At 35.7% G+C, this 17,761-nt stretch overlaps 1 long non-coding RNA gene across 6 annotated transcripts in view; it reads right to left on the bottom strand.

Moving 5' to 3' along the window:
• LOC119260187 (uncharacterized) overlaps positions 1-17,761 on the bottom strand; it is a 142,767-nt gene that overhangs the window by 36,456 nt on the left and 88,550 nt on the right. For all 6 annotated transcript variants that reach the window (XR_008549400.1, XR_008549401.1, XR_008549402.1 and 3 more), the window contains one exon: positions 15,670-15,798. This is a non-coding gene — a long non-coding RNA (uncharacterized LOC119260187). The remainder of the gene's footprint in view (positions 1-15,669; positions 15,799-17,761) is intronic.

Raw genomic sequence — 17,761 nt, forward strand, 5'->3', positions numbered from 1 at the left:
ATGACTTCTTAAAGACCCAGTGTCTTATCTCTGTTCATCATCAAAAAGGAATATCTATATAATATATCTATATATTTCTGGGAGACTAGGAGTTCAACTTAGAAGATCAATAATCCTCAGACTGTTAGGAAGGGTGTGAGGGCACTTTAATGACACTAAAATTCTTTACAATAAATCAAGATATATTAAGTACCACATTCTAGAATTTTCTAGCTCCCTTCTGAAATTTTAAATTACAAGTGAATGACTTCATGAGTATCATGCACATATTAAAGTTTTTAATGTCTGAGTTTAGCAAAACCCAAACACATTTGGTCAAATCTCATTTTACACTATTTCTCAAATTTTATACTTAGGCATATTTCAAAAGCAATTTGTTTCATGTGTTTCTGATTCATTTACATTTTTATCATCAAAATTTATTTATTATAAGAGTTGTTTCTTATGCAAGATACCTAATATGGTAGTGTTTATCACATTTGAAACATTCTTATTTTGAAGAGAGAATGCTAATCTAAAGACTTGTACCTTAAAATTACTAATTTGGTTTGAATAGAATTTACACCTGGAAAAATATTTCCATACTCTCAATTAACTTTTCTTTAACATTTCTCATAATTCTATAATCCCAGATATAGTAATAACTAAATGATATGTATCAGTTATCTAGGCAGCATTTCCAAAAAAGTGTTCTGTGAAACACTAATGTCTCAAGAAATCTCAAAAGGTATCCACAGGCAGAAAGTGGTTAGAAGTGTTAGTCAAGTAAGTGTGGGAAATGCTGAGTTAAATAAATTCTTTACTATAAAAATTTTCACAACTTTTATGTGTCTAATGAGTATAAAAGAGATATAAGTTATGTTTCCCAAACTTACTTAAAATTAAATTCATTTAACAAATTTCTTAGCATAGTATACACAATAAACATTATAATTAATGTTCTATAAATGAACTCCACAATCAGAAAACTTATCTATGTGGGGGCCTCCCCAGTGGTGCAGCTGGTTGAGCGCAGTGCTGTGAAGCTGTCCACAGCCTCTGCAGCGTGTGTTCGATTCCCGGCCAGCGAGGGCAATTCCCACATGGCGCTGCAGACGTCTCCTTGTGGTGCCCGCTGCTTCCCTCAGCAGTGCTTTCAGTCAGTCTGCCTGTTCTACTCCCCGCTCTGTCTCTAGTGAATTCTCTCACCCTCCCACTCCTCTGGCCTGTACCCCAGCTATTGTATAAATAAAAAAGAAAGAAAAAAAAAAGAAAGAAAACTTATCTATGTGATATCAAACACTAAGAAAGTGATAGCATTTATGATCTTCCAGCTGTATTTGTCATTGTCAGTGTGATAATCTAGCAAACATCTTCAGGAAGATGATAACCCAGGTATTTAAAAAAATACTTCTAGTTAAGACAGAATTATTAACAACTCCACTGTAACAAGACAGAGACAATTTTGAAATCTGATTAACATAATGATAAAAATTTGTCAACCATATTGCAAGGTCTATCTATTCACAAAAGTTTTCTAGACAAAGGTTTTTGAAGAAAACTGACAGTTACAGAATTCTTAGTGAATTAAAATGTAATATGTAGTAATTTCTTGATTACAACTGACAAATTTTAATTCTTAATTGGCTTCTCCATACTGTTGAGCACATCTCAGAATCAACCCTTTTTCTTATAAAGCCCCTAGGGTATGATCAGCAAGCACAAATTCTAATATTAATTTAATCAACACATAACTTTGACATTGTTAAGTATGATTTAGAATGTTGGGTCCTCTGCTTTGCTTATGGCTAAGGTCCCTTTCTAAAGGGAAGGACTTTACCGTCATATTTTTATATAGTTACAAGGAAATCCTACTGTCATAAAATCACCAAATGTACTCCAAACACCACTGGAAACTGAATTAGAATTACCCAGTGTTTCATATAATTTATGCTATTTATTATAATTTTCAATTATAACTGAAAACTATCTTTATTATAATATGCTAGTTTAAAACAATAAATTATACTATGTTGTGGTATACACTATGACTGTTTAAATTCATAAGTATTTTAACAAAAGTAAAAACATGATAATTCTTCAGTAATTCTTAAAAAACATTAACAGAACTCTTAAAACACTTTGATGTATGTAGGCTTTCACATCCACCTATGTAGGATTAACTACTATGGGAATTGTTCTCTGATCAAAAATATTAGAAAACTGAATAAAACATATGAAATAAAAATTTTCAGAGACTGGATAATGGGTAGCATAACACTATGATTCCTGAAAGAAAGAAAACAAACTAATTGAACCTTCCAATTGCCCCATTTTATCACCTGGATGTATTTCCAGGCTTCAGAAAAGAGACAAGTAATTCAAACAGGTCTAGCTGTCACATAAACTTAGAAGACAGAGATAGGAATCTTGGTAAATTGGCACAGTTAGAATTTGTGGGTGGGATTATCAGAAAAGAGGTAGATAAACAAAAAGAAAGATCTGAAGATCTTCAGAGGGTTTTCTCAGATCTTTACCTGAATATTGATATGTATATGCATGAAGTGAAATTCCTCAAGGCTGGTGAAAGGAACATCAGACATCAATCAATTTCCATAGTGAACATGGGCTAAGAATTATTCACATGTGGGCCAACCCAGTGGTGCAGCGGTTGAGCAGTGGGCTGCAAAGCTGCCCGAAGCCTCCGCAGTACTTGTTCGATCCCCAGCCACCTGCAGGGTCCTACATGGCACGCAGACCTCTCCTGCTGTGCCCGCTGCTCCCCTCAGCAGTGTACTTCGTCAGTCTGCCTGTTCTGCTCCCCGCTCTGGTGAATTCCCTCACCCTCCCACGCTTCTGACTGTACCCAGTGCTTGTATAAATAAATAAATCTTAAAAAAAATAAATAATTCACATGTGCCAGAGTAAACAGACAACATAATAAATGAAGTATCAACAGAGTCTGCAGTGAGACTAACAAAGATAGACAAGTAAAGTTTAAAAGCAAACCATGAAATTATGAAACTGATCCCAAGTAACTTAATTACATGCCAGAACAAAAGTCCAATATTCTTTAAAGGAATACAACAAAATCAAGCACCCAACAACATAAACCTCATTATGTCCAGCATCTGGTCAAAAAAAGATTGCAAAGAAGCAGGAAAATCACTCATAACTAAATAAAAAGCAATCAACAGAAACTTAGAGAAGAATAAATCAATAGAATGACAGAGATGGTGGAATTGGCAAAAAGGGAGATTAAAACAATCAACAAAATATGTTCCAGGGTCTCCCTGGTGGCACAGGGGTTACTTCTCAGCTCTGTCAAGATATCGCCAGCCACTGCAGCATGAGCTCAATCCCTGGCCAGGGAGCTGACCCACAAGGCACAGCAGGCCTCTCCCTTCAACAGTATTTTTCAGTGGATCTGCCTGTTCTGCTCCCCACTCTGTCTCTGGTGAATCCTCTCACCCCTAGCACCTCTGGCCTACACCCCAGCTCTTGTATGCATAAATACATGAAGCAAATCTTCTAAAAAAAAAATGTTCCATCTGATCAATAATGTAGAGGGAAATTAAATGTATTGAAGAAATAAATTCAGTTATAAAAAGGATCTAAATTCTAGGAATGAGAATTATAAAACCTGAAATAAAAATTATACTAAAAAAAATCAGCAAACTTGAGGACAGCAAATGAAACAATCCAAAATGAAGCACAAATAGAGGAAAAAAATAACAAAGTCTCAGTTACCTTTAAGAACATATCATGCAGACTAATATAAATACAACTGGAACCCAAGGAGGAAAGGAAAGAGAAAAAATGTTCTTAAATTAGACACCATAAACTTTCTAAATTTGGTGAAATACATAAAATATCTAATGCAAGAAGCTCAAGATTTCCTGTAGTGTGATGAGAAAATCTTAAAAGCAGCCCCAAAAAGGGGAGAGGGGAATGAAGAGAGACATTTTGTATAAGAGAAAACAGACAAGACTGACAGAGGTCATCTCAGCAAAAACTAGGCAAAGCACAAAACAATGGAGTCATATTGAAGTACTGAAAGAAATAAACCAAAAATTGCATTCTACCTCCAGAAAAAAAATTTTAATGAAGGCAAAATAAAGACGTTTCCTGACAAATAAGTGCTGACAGAAATCAATGTAGCAAATAGCGCAATAAGAAATGTAAAAGTAAACTCTTCATGCAGAATGATAAAGATGATACCAGGGAGAAATGTAATTTTCCAGAAAAGAATGGAAAGTATCAGAAATAGTAAATATGTCAGTAAAAATAGGACTTTTTTCTCATTTTTAATCTCCTTAAAAGATAACTGAGTAAAGCAAAAAAACATTGCAATGTATTACAGGACTTATAAAATATGAAGATGTAAAATGCATGACAACAATAACATTGTTGTAAGGTTCTAGCCCTGTATATGAAATGGTATGATATTAGAATTCATAATATCATGATGCGTATCATTATACCATGATACATAGAAAGTTTTTTAAAATATTTATTTTCTTACATTATTGTTAATTTTTGGACAGTATTTGACTTCTCCCCTCAGATATAGTCTCTGCAGTTCTTCCACCCCCCATAGCACCTGTGATCCATCACCACAATCCCCTGTGCTTAAAAAAAAAGATATATTTTAAATCCACAGCAATCACTAGAAAATTAAAACAGAGTCATATGACTAATAAATCAACAGAGGACGTAACAAAGAGAACAAAAATGGACAGGTGATAGATTTGCAGGAAACTTATCAATAATTACATTAGAGATTTCCAGAGTTTTAAAAGAAAGGAAAAGCAAGGAATCTACTTAAATATAGAGATATATAGGATAAAAGCAAAAAGTGTAAATACTTATACATCATATTAACATTAATCAAAAGAAAGCTGAAAGCTGATGTCAGAAAATGAAGCCTTCAATCAGGGAATATTACAAAATCATTGCATAATGAAAAAGTAATTATAGCATCAAGAACATATGACAATTTTAAATGTATGTGCACCTGATAACTGAGCATCTAAATCTATGGAACAGAATTAATAAACCTGGAAGAACTATAGCTAAAGATTTCCATTATAACTTTGCAAAAAAGATTTCAATTCTCCTTTTCTCAATAACTGGATACAACAAATACCCAGAAAATCACTAAATCTATTATCTTTTTTTTTAATATTAAATTTTATTTTTATATTCCCCCATACAATTGCAAACGCCCCATTCTGACCCCAATCCTTCCCCTCCCGCCCCCCACCCCCCAAAAAGTGTCTCTGGTTCATAGTTTTTTGTTGATTTTGATTTTCACTTTCTTATATTCATTTTCCTGGTCCCTTATTTAAGTTTTCTAGATTCCTGCTATGAGTGAGACCATCCAGTATTTTTCTTTTTCTTTTTGGCTTATTTCGCTGAGCATGATCCCTTCCAGCGCCATCCATGTTGCTGCAAATTGCATGTGTTTATCTTTTTTGAATGCTGAGTAACTAAATCTATTATCTTATCAACCAACTTGACCTAAATGACAAATAGAAGCAACAATGATAAAGTAAACAACAGCAGACTATACATTCTTTGCAAGTGCACTTGAAATAATTCACCAAAACAGATCTTACACCAAACCATTAAAAAAAAGTTTCAGTAAACTTTTAAAAATTGATGTGCAGGGCTTCCCTGATGGCCCAAGGGGTTAAGACGCAACCTATGAAGCTATTCTTAGCCATTGCAGCGTGAGTTTGATCCCCAGCCAGGGAGCTATCCACATGGCACAGCAGACCTCTCCTGTCTCACCCACTGCTCCCCTCAGCAGTATATTTCAGTCAGTCTGCCTGTTCTGTTCCCTACTCTGTCTCTGGTGAATCCTCTCACCCCTCCACACCTCTGGCCTGTACCCCAGTTCTTGTATGCATAAATGGATAAATCTTTAAAAAAAATTGAGGTGCAAGTAAGTTCTCTGGACCCAACACATAACAAATAAAATCAGAAATGAATAACAATGATATATTTGGAACACCTGAAATATTTTAGAATTAATCAACACACTTCTAAATAACCTGTGATCAAAAAGAAATCACAAGAGAAATTAGGAAGCATTCTTAAGTGAATGAAAATGAAAACATAGCTTATCAATATAAGTATGCAAAATCAGTGCTTTAGGAAAATATAGAGCTTTAAGAACTAATTTTAGGGAAAAATTACTCAGTGATCTAAGCTTCAACCTTAAGAAAAAAAAAAGAGTAAATTAATATAAAATTAGCAGAAGGAAGAGAATAACAAAGAATGCAGTAAAATAGAAGATGAGCTAATAATGGAGAAAATTAAGTGAAATAAAAGGTAGAAAAAATGATAACTAAATAGGTCAAGACAAAAGAAGATACAGATTACAAATGATAGGAATGGAAAGGGAGAAATCACCACAGATATTCATGCTTGTGGACTGGAAGAATTAACATTGTTAAAATGGCCATTTTACCAAAATAATACACAGTTTAAATGCATTCCCTATCAAAATTTCAATAGCATTCTTCAAAGAAACAGAACAAACATTATTGAAATTTATATGGAACCACAAATTGCCAAACCAATTTTAACCAAAAAAAAAAAAAAAAAAAAGGAAGATTGGCATTATCAAGCAACCAGATTTCAAAATGGACTACAAGACTATACTAATCAAAAGAGTATGCTGTTAAAATAATGGACTAGAATTGAGAGTCCAAATATAAATCTGCACTTATATGGACAATTAATGTACAAGAAATGTACAAAGAATATACACTGGAGAAAAGGAAGACTCTTCAACAAATGGTGTTGGGGAAACTGGACAGTCACATGCTAAAGAATCAAACTTGATCATTATCTCACATCACATACACAAATTAACTAAAAATTGTGAAAAAGACTTGGATGTAAGATCAAAACTATAAAATACACAGAAGAAAATATAGGCTAAGCACTTGGTGACTGGCTTCCCACATGCCTTTGGGGACTCAACTCCAATGAGGGAAACCAAAAGCAAAATTAAACAAAAAGAACTAAGTTAACAGAGAACTACAAATAACATTTGTCCACAGTGAATGAAATTATCATTGAACAAAGAGTTACCCTACAAACATCTGAAAAGGGGTTAATATTAAAAATCTACACAGAACTCATAAAACTCGACAATGACAAAAAAAAAGCTAAAAATATACAGAAAAGAAGACATGCATATGGTCACCAGCACATGAAAAAATACTCAACATCCTTCAACACCAGGGAAATGCAAATTAAAACCACAGTGATATGCCATCTCACACCTGTGACAATGGTCTCCATCAAAAAGACAGGAAACAACAAATGTTGGGTAAGGTGTGGAGAAAAAAAAAGGAACTTTCATATACTATTGGTAGGCATATAAATCAGTGCCACCTTCAGTTAAATGGTAAAGGAGATTCCTGGAAAAAAAAAATTAAAATACCATATGATCCAGCAATAGCACTGACAGGTATTTACTCAAAGAATATAAAAACACTTATGTAAAAATACCTATGTATCCCATTTTCATAGCAGCATTATTCACAGTAACCAAGTCCTGGAATTCACCTGAGTGCCCATCAACAGACATCTGGAATTAGAAATTGAGGAATATATATTTATTGAAATACTACTCAGATATTTAAAAAGGTGAACTAATGCCTTTTGGGAAAACTGAATGGATCTTGTGATGATAATGCTAAGTGAAATAAGTCAGAAAGTGAAAGACAGTTCCCAGATGGTTTCATTCATTTTGTGGAATATAAATAATCAAAACAAACAAACTGGCAAAAGATAACAGAAATAATTCTTAAACTCAGTGAAAAAATAAGCTGGTTACCAGGAAGGATGGGGGAAGGGTAAAAGGGGAGGTACAGAGGATATTGGCACTGGAACTTTGGTGGAAGGTAAGTGCACATAGCTATGTAAATGAATGGCAAATTAATAAAATTTGAGGGGAAAAATAAAACAGAAACAAGTAATGTTGGCAAGGATGCTGAGAAAAAGAAACTCTTGTATACTGTTGGTGGGAAAGTAAACTGATCCAGCCTCTAGGGGAAACAGAATGGAGGGTTCTCAAAATACTAAAAATAGCTTTAAAAATGATCCAGCAATTCAACTCCTACGTATCTATACAAAGAATATAAAAACACTAATTTGAAAAGATATATTCACTGTTATGTTCATTGCAGCACTGTTACAATAGCCAAACTATGGAAACAACCTAAGTGGCCAATGATAGTTGAGTGGATACAGAAAGTGTGTTATATATACACAATGGAATACTATTCTACTATTTTTAAAAAAAGATGAAATTTTTGCCATTTGGGACAACATGGATAGAACTGGAAGGAATTATGCTAAGCAAAGTAAGTCAGAAGGAGAAAGAAAATACCAGATGATCTCACTCGCATGTGGGATATAAATAAGCAAAGTAAAAGAACAGACAAAAGCAAACCAAAACAAACCTTTGGATTCTGACTGCAGAACTGAGGTTACTAGAAAAGGAGTTAGGACTGGGGCAAAGGGTGCAGGGGGTCCAATGGACTGTGTAGAGGATTGTTGGTACCTTGTTGGTGAGTGTGATGTGGTAACATATATGTGAAGAGATGCAAACCTCTACTCCTAAAACATACAGTGTTGTAAATCAATGTTACATACATTAATTAATTGGTCGATAAATTAAATTTAAATGAAAATGCAAAACAGCTTGTATAGCTAAAACAATTTTTTAAAGTAAAGTTAGAGGACTTATACACCATCTCATTTCAAGATATACGATATTATAACCAACATCGTCTGATATTGCCTTAAAGAAAGACCTTAAATCTCACGGAGCGTGACCCCTTCCAGCTCCATCCTTGTTAATGCAAAGTGCATGAGTTTATCTTTTTTGATTGCTGAGTAATATTCCATTGTGTATATGTACCACATCTTCTTGATCCAGTCATCTATTTTGCGGCATTTGGGTTGTTTACATAGCTTACCTATTGTAAATAGTGCTGCTGTAAACATAGGGGTGCTGGGATCATACTCAGAGAAATAAGCCAGAAAGAAAATGAAAAATACCAGATGGTCTCACTCATAGCAGGAATTTAGAAAACCTAAATAAAAGACGAGGAAAAAGACTAATCATAATAAAGTAAAAATCAAAATCAACAAGCAACTATAAACCAAAGACACACTATGGGGGGGGGAGAAGGGAGTAGGATCAAAACAAGCGGGGTGGGAATTGTATGTGGATTATACCCAAGATGAAAATGCATACATTGTGCAAAAATAAAAAATGGTGTAAAAAATATATGAAATTAAAAAAAAAGACCTATAAATCAATGGCACAGGATATAATTCAGAATATACCTATGTCAACTAATTTTTAATAAATGTATCAAGTTGACGAGATAGGGAAAGGATGGTCTCTTTAACAAAGAGCATTGGAACAACTAGACACTCATATTAAAAAAAAATGAAACTCTATCCTCACTTCACATTTTATATAAAAATTAACCAAAACTGGATTGTAGACACCAATACAAGAGCAAAGACTATAAAATATCTAGAATAAAATACGAGAAAAATCTTTGTGACCTTGAGTTAAATTCTTTTGACAGGACACAAAAGATTTAACCATAAAATTATCAAATTGGCCTCATTAAAAGTTAAAAATTTGGGGGCCTCCCCGGTGGCGCAAGGGGTTGAGCACAGTGCTTTGGGGCAATCCACGGCCTCTGCAGCATGGGTTAGATCCTGGCCGGCCAGGGAGCAACCCACATGGCGCAGCAGACCTCTCCTATCTCGCCCCGCTGCTCCCCTCAGCAGTGTATTTCAGTAGGTCTGCCTGTTGTGTTCCCTACTCTGTCTCCAGTGAATACTCTCACCCCCTCACACCTTTGGCCTGTACACCAGCTCTTGTATGCATAAATAAATAAATCTTTTTAAAAAAAGTTAAACATTTTGCCTTTTCAAAAGATCATTAAGAAAATGGGAAAGAAATATTTTCAAAAGATTTATATCTCCTAAAGGACTTGTATCCATAATGCATAAAAGTTCTTACCTTAAAAATAAGAGAATTCAGCTTTAGTTATAAACATTGCTCAAAAAAATATACAAATGGAAAATAAGCACATGAAAAGATGCTCAACATCATTAGTCACTAGGAAAATGCAAAAACAAACAACAATAAGGGCCTCCCCGGTGGCGGTGGCGCAGCGGTTGAGCGCTGGGTTGCGAAGCTGCCAGCGGCTGCCCGCGGCCTCTGCAGCACCGGTTCGAATCCGGGCTGCTCCCCAGGAGGGTCCCACATGGCGCGCAGACTTCTGCCGCCCACTGCTCCCCTCAGCAGTGTACTTCGGTCCTTCTGCCTGCTCTGCTCCCCGCTCTGGTGAATTCTCTCACCCTCCCTCACTTCTGACTGTACCCAGTGCTTGTATGTATAAACAAATAAATAAATCTTTAAAAAAAAAAAGAAATATAAGTAGCTATGATATATGCAATAAAGTGACTAAAATTAAAATATTAATAACACCAAATAATAACAAGACTGTCAGGTAATTAAACTTCCACACATTGTTAGTAGGAATGTAAAATGATCCAATCACTTTGGAAATGTTTGTATATTTAAAATTTGTAAACATTGATGAATTTAAAGAATTAACTTGACAAAACAATTTTAAATTAGTAAAATGAAATTCTGATATCTTGTAGTGGCATAACATTTTTTAAATATTAGTCATTTTTCTCCCTATTATTTTAGATTCTTCTTCAAGCAGCATATAGGTTCACCCTGACTTAGGGAAAACAGTAACAGCAAAAAGCAAAAACAACCATCTTTCTCTTGACCTATGAATTTCAAAATTCTGGGCATTGAAAATAACGGAAAGGACTCTGGATATATGCTTAACAAAGTCAGACAGGTGAATAAAATAAAAGAGAATCAAATGTGGAGAAGAACAGAAATTCAGAATTTTATGTGAATTTTTCCAGTTCTTAAATACTGCCCAAGCAAGAAGTACTTCTTCAGGTCAAATGCAGCTCACGAATTTGCAACAACTAGCATAGGAAACAAATTTAGAACACCTTTAAAACAAAGAAAACAAAATAAGACTTCCTCACTGTTGATGAAAATTCTCTGCAATGGGAAAAAGAAAAGTCAAAAGAACAATAGATATTTTAAACATTGTTTTTACAAGAGAACAGAGGCAATCTGTGCCCCATTTCCAAAACACAGAAATTCCCTTTCTCAGGGAAGCAGGAAGAGCCCACAGAACTTGGTGGATAATATGAGGGGCAAGCAAAGTATTACCCTCATAGAACTTTCCAGTCAAATATGTGAGAATCTCAGGAAATTGTCTAAATCTTAGTGTAATTTGAGTACCACAGAAAGATTACAAAGTAATCAACAGCACGGAAGTTGCAGAGAAAGTTGTTTTACCAGCTAAAACCTTATGGGAGAATGGAAATGAGGGATGAATGAATTCAAAGCAGCCTGTGATGACCAATTAACTTCATAAAAAAAGATGAAAGATGAACATTTCTCATGATGCCACAACAATGGAAAGATGAAAATGTCTAGTAGGATCCACCACCCTCACTGAAGAATTTGTAGATCACCAGGAAAAGGTAAGAGACCCCTAATTAACTTTAAAACCTGTGCCACTTGGGCAGGAGAGGGAGGGATTCAAAATGGAAAGCAAGTCACAAAGGGCCTCCCTGGTGGCGCAGCGGTTGAGCGCTGGGTTGTGAAGCTGCCCACAGCCTCTGCAGTGCCAGTTCGACGATCCCTGGCCAACGGGCGAGGGTCCCACATGGTGCGCAGACCTCTCCTGCCGCCCACTGCTCCCCTCAGCAGTATATTTCGTTGGTCTGCCTGTTCTGCTCTCCCCTCTGGCTCTGGTGAATTCTCTCACCCTCTCATGCTTCTGACTATACCCAGTGCTTGTATAAATAAATAAATAAATCTTAAAAAAAAAAAAAAAAAGGAAACGAAACCGAGTTGCAAAAAAAAATAAATAAATAAGTATACTCCTTGAGTAGCTGAGATGTAGGTGAGTTATACTTTTACATCTGCTCTAAGGAAAGAGGTTATCAGGGAAGTGGAGAGCATTTTTATTTTGTTTACTTTCTTTAAATGAATTATGGCCAAAAAGGATCAGATTTGGTCATATGCCGTACAGATAGGCTGCTAGCACATAAGACTTTGAGTCACTGCCACTCAATGAACTACGGAACTGAGCTCTTCAGATGACCTCTGTTACTAGACAGAGTTTTCAAACATATTTGTTAAATTTTCCAAACTCATCTGCAATTAATAAATTATCTTAGGACATTCCAAGTGATTGGTACCACTGGACAAAGAGAAAACTCATTTTGCAACAAGTTATATAATAATAATAATAATAATATCAAGAATCCACTGTATTATATTGAAAAAGAGGTGGTCTGAGTCATCATCAAGAAGGAAGCAAAGAGTTGCCATAAAGTGTGTGTGTGAAAATTTTGTAATGTTTCTAAAATGACCATAGCCCTTTAATTTCTAGAAAATAATTAAAATGTGTGTGTGCAATTGCCCCTTTAATATATTCTTAGAAATTAAACTGCACATTGCCTGATTAAACTTGGTTAATACTCAGATCCACACTGTTGCAATTACCCAAGTAATTCAGGCAAAGAGCATACTTTAATGTGAATACTCCATAATTAAACAAGTATTTACAACAGCTTTGACACAATAGGACCTCTGAGTTTCAGCTTTCTCCTCTGTAAAATGGGGACAAATGCCTGCACAGTCTAACATTTGCAAAAGCATCTAGCACAGTGTTTGGTATATAATAAGCCCACAAAAATATTTACTGAATTAGCACCACTGACTTCACTTCTACTGGTCTTCTGAAAGGTAATGAAATCTTTCTAGGAAGACAGTTACCTATTCCATCTAGGAGGCTCATTCCCAGTCAGGGACCCAAAACTGATATAGGGAGAAACTGAGGGATGCCCAGAGATCCCAAATTGTTAAGGGAAAAATAAATACGTTGCCCATTCTAGGGTTTGTGCCACCCACATACACAGAGGCAGAATAATCAGACTCTCATGAGGCAGGAAGTTCAAGCAGGGCCCAAGAGGACTAGTAAAGAAGGAAAAGTTTGTATCAACCAAGGTTCAGAATAAAGCAATAGCACAGGCTAACAAGAGACAGCTGCCATTGTCTCTGAAGACAGCTGGATCCAAAGCACTAAAGCTGCAAGAGCAAAAACCAGAAGTCTACCTAGTGTGTCTTCAGTTTCTTTTCCCCATTCAATAATGGCACCACCACTCATTTCTCCTTCCCAGTAGTCCCTCGTTCCAGAAGTCTGGTTCACAGCATACTGGGAGTGGAAATGTTCAGTGTGTAGAAACAGGGTTGGGGAAGATGATGTTACTTCTGCAACTTGGCCAGTGCTCTCCCCACTCCCACCCCTGCCATGCTGCTCCCTCTAGCAATAGTACCATAGTGTTCTTCCTAGGGTAAAACAGACCTTCAGAAGTCTCATCCAGTACAAGCTATTCTTGAACAACATCCTCCTAATCCTACCACAGCATTTGATATTAATAAATGCAACTGGGTGAGGGGCCTCCCTGATGGTACAAGGGGTTAAGATGCAACCTATGAAGCTATCCACAGCCACTGAAGCATGGGTTTGATCCCCAGCCAGCCAGGGAGCAACCCACATGGTGCAGCAGACCTCTCCTGACTCACCCGCTGCTCCTCTCAGCAGTGTACTTCAGTCAATCTGCCTGTTCTGTTCCCTGCTCTGTCTCTGGTGAATCCTCTCAACCCCCACACCTCTGGCCAGTACCCCAGTTCTTGTATGCATAAATAAATAAATCTTTTTAAATAAATAAATAAATGCAAGTGGGTGAGTGCCTAAGAAGTCTCCCGTTACCCTGAAGATCTGTTTTCATTTCAGAAAATATTCCTAGAGTGAAGTTACTTCTTGCACTTAACATTCTAAGTGTGATGACTTGCCATCACATGTGGAACAAAATCCAAGGATTTTGCTGTGGTCTATCAGGTCTTTCATCATCTGCCTCTGCCTAACACTTAACACCATCTCCTACCACTGGCACCCCTCCATCCAACATTGCTTCTTGCTAATCCATGCAGATGCCGTAACTAAACCTTTGTGCTTGACTCATGCTGCTCCCAGGTACATACAGCTCAGAAACTCATAGTTTATTCCCTCACTTCATTCAGATTTTTGTTTAAATATCACCTTCACAGAAAACTTCCTCGATTACCTTTTCTAAAAATAGCATACTCTGTTTTTCTCTATTCCCTCAATCTTTTTTCACCAGAGCAAATCAGGTATCGGTTATAATTAAACTCTGTATTTTATTAACCATTATACCTCCAGAACACGGATTGGTTTAAAGTGACGTCGAAAAAATATCTGTAAATTGAATTGACCAAGTGAGAAGATTTGATCATCCAATAAAACTTTCAGCAAATGCTGCTGACAGTACAAAGAGGAATAAGATCAGTGATAGTTATAATGACCACCTGTCTCTGGAATACCTGCAGATGGAAAGGGTAAGAGCCTTCAAGAACTGAATTAGCACTAAAATTAGAGTAGGACTTTTACCAGCTGGAGGATGGTAGGCAGGATGAAAGCAAAAGGAAGAGATCAGGACTCAGATGTTTGATTCGTGAGCAGCAGAATGGAGAAAAACCTTCATTTTTCTCCCCTAGTTTATCTACTCTCTTTTGCTGTCTCTTTTTGTCCTCTTTAGCGTCTTCTCTCATACATTGCTACTCGCTAGAATATTGCCCCTAAAGAGTTTGTATCCTATGAATCAGTAGCCTCAGTGGAAGAAAAGATCTCTAATAAGAAACTGTTCAGTGTATCTGTTATTCCTTTAGATGCCAAAGAGAACATCAACACTGTCATCATCAGTATCAAGTACTCATCAGGAAGGCAACAGACAGAAACAAGGAATCACGAGGCCATTTCTATTCACCTCTTACATCAAGAATTCTAAATGCTTTGGGACTTCATCAGTTTATTTTTCATCTCTTCCTTCTCTGTAACACATCTTTAAAATATAATCAACTTTTTTTTAGTTTTACTGAGATATAATCAATATATAAATTTCATATATTTTATACATTTTGATGAGCTTGAATATATGAATACCAAAATATTATAAACATATCTGTATATTCAAAAATTTCCTAATGTTCTTTCATGGTTTTATTTTTGTTATGTGGTAAGAACACTTAATAAGATCTATCCTCAAAATATTTTAAAGTGTTTGTTAACTGTAGGCATTATGTTGTACAACAACCAACATCTTTGACTTCCATTCTCACATTCCATTTTAAAAAATTTAACACATCCACAAAAGTATATTTGTTGAAGTACTGAGCGAGACATTACCTTTTTTTCTTAATTAAGTTGATCCTGATGCTTATGTAGGTTAAGATAAACTAAAACTAGCAAGCAGTCCTTCCAGGTTTGCAACTGATTATTTATGTATATTTTCTTTTCCCCACTCCTCACCAAATGACACTGGGCTTGATTTTCAACTGGACTTTGAAGAATAATTTCTACTATATTAACAGCAGCCAACATAATAGTATCTATCAATTGCAGACAAGGACCTCCCAAAATATCACACCCTGGGATGTCAACTTACTCATTTTGAAATCCTTCCATGAAAGTTTACAAGAAGAACATGATCTAATTCAAAATGAATCTTGAGAAAGTAACGATAAATCAAAATTTTAGGAGAGCTTCATGGTGAAGTTCAGTTTTGCTCCTTAACCTTAAAAACAAAGAAAAACCAAAGCAAGGATTTTTTTTTATTACAAGCACATTTAAAAGTGACAAGATATTAAGATTTATAAATGACACGATAACTAATGTAGAACTAATCTATTAACTCAATAACAAACAAGATACCCAGTCTTAATGATTTATTCTATTATTTTGGAAACTGCATTTAAATTAATTCCAATTACAATCAGAAGTTCAAGACTTAAGAGAAAAAGAATAGAAGTTAATTCTACAAATTAAAAACCAAAGGCCTAGAGATTAATCTCTTCCTATGTCTTTCCCATTTCATCTTTCTAATTCTGACACAACTCATCTGTCTCCATCGTGTACATTCAAGTTTATAGAACTATCAAGCCTGATAGGGTTAGTACAAATGAATATATATGAATATTAGTGTGGCTTTATCATTTCTTTTTCTTAGGTCCAAGATTGAAGGATACCAATACCAATTCAAAAGGTTTTATAAGTCTCTCCCTACCTTTCACCAAAATTGTGCCAACACTGACATACATTCAATAGCAAATGTGACTAGTCAAAACATAGCAACTCTATGTAGTTGTCCTATTAAAACAGCAACATATTTACCAACTGTGAAGGTATAGATCCAAATTTAGGTTAGTAGCCTTTTCTGCCTTAAAACAAAATAAATCTCCCTAAAGCAATCCTATTCTGAAATAACTCATAACTATAAAAAAGGGTTTGTATTTAAAGAACAAAAAGTTAGAACAGTGTAAGGCAGGACCGGCCACAGAGCAGGTTTCCTATGATCCAGCAGACCGGGTAAAGGAAGAGTCCTGGAACCCTCAGTAGCTTTTGCAGGTTTTTTATTTAGATTTACCAGGCACATGGCAGGCAGGGGTCCTGGGGGGCCGGGAGGCTGGCAGTACCCACAGCCCCCAGCAAATCCTCACTCTTTCTGGGCTCCCTGGTGTTTCTCGCGCTCTCTCTGCTTCTCTGCTCTCCTGCTTCTACTGCTTCTCTGCTCTCGACTTCTGCTAGTGTCCCCGTGATGCCGCCCTTAAAAGCCCAGTCTTAGCCCAGGTGAATCCCATCTACCTATGCCCGCACCCTACTCCAGGTGCCCGCCATCAGGCATGCATTCAGGACCGCAGGGTTCTGTCATCTACCGTAATGGCGGGAGGGCAGAAAAACCTGACACTTTTTTCCTTACCCTACAAACAGCAATAGCAACAAACATTCCCCTTGTCATTTTACTAACTTTGTGATAATTTAATGAAATGTGCATTGTTACTACTAGTAAACATGAGAAGAAAGTATGAAAATCCCTAATGACAACAGCAAAAACAAAAATTTTGTTTTTTATTTCCTTTCACATGCCTTTTGTGTTACCTTGAAAGCATATAACCCTTTATCCACATACTATAAAAAAATAAATAAATAAAATTGGTTGCCATTGTGCCTAGATGGAGGTTTCAAAAATAACCTGGTAAAATTACAGTTCTCTGTGTCTCATACAAGATTCATTATACAAGACCCAGTTCTCACTTTCATATTAGAAACTGCACAAAATTCAGCTAAACAAGAAGAAAATATCTAGTATCTAAATAACTCTCAGAAGTAGCATACGTAGACATTACATCTTTGTTGAAATCTCAAATCTGACATTATCTAAAGATTTAAATCACTGTTAAAACAGAATTTATTAAAATTCTAAGCTCATATTGAGTTTGTCTTTTCAGTAAGTGGGTATATTCTGAGTAACATGTTTTTATTTGATGTTACTCATATAAATAAAGGCATATAGTCATTTTAGAGATTAATAGAAAAACAGACATCTGCATGGAACATTTCCCTCATTAGATATTATCATGTTAGCATATTTTTCCTATTTCCAATTTCACTACAAAGTAAAATGAGCTGATTTTTACCCTTAAGTTTTGCTATAATGTATATTGCCAATAGTGCAAGTACTTTAATTGCACATTAGAAGA

Source organism: Talpa occidentalis, unplaced genomic scaffold (assembly GCF_014898055.3).
Source record: "Talpa occidentalis isolate TD23 unplaced genomic scaffold, MPIMG_talOcc4v2.1 talOcc4.6, whole genome shotgun sequence".
Taxonomy (NCBI): Eukaryota; Metazoa; Chordata; class Mammalia; order Eulipotyphla; family Talpidae; genus Talpa; species Talpa occidentalis.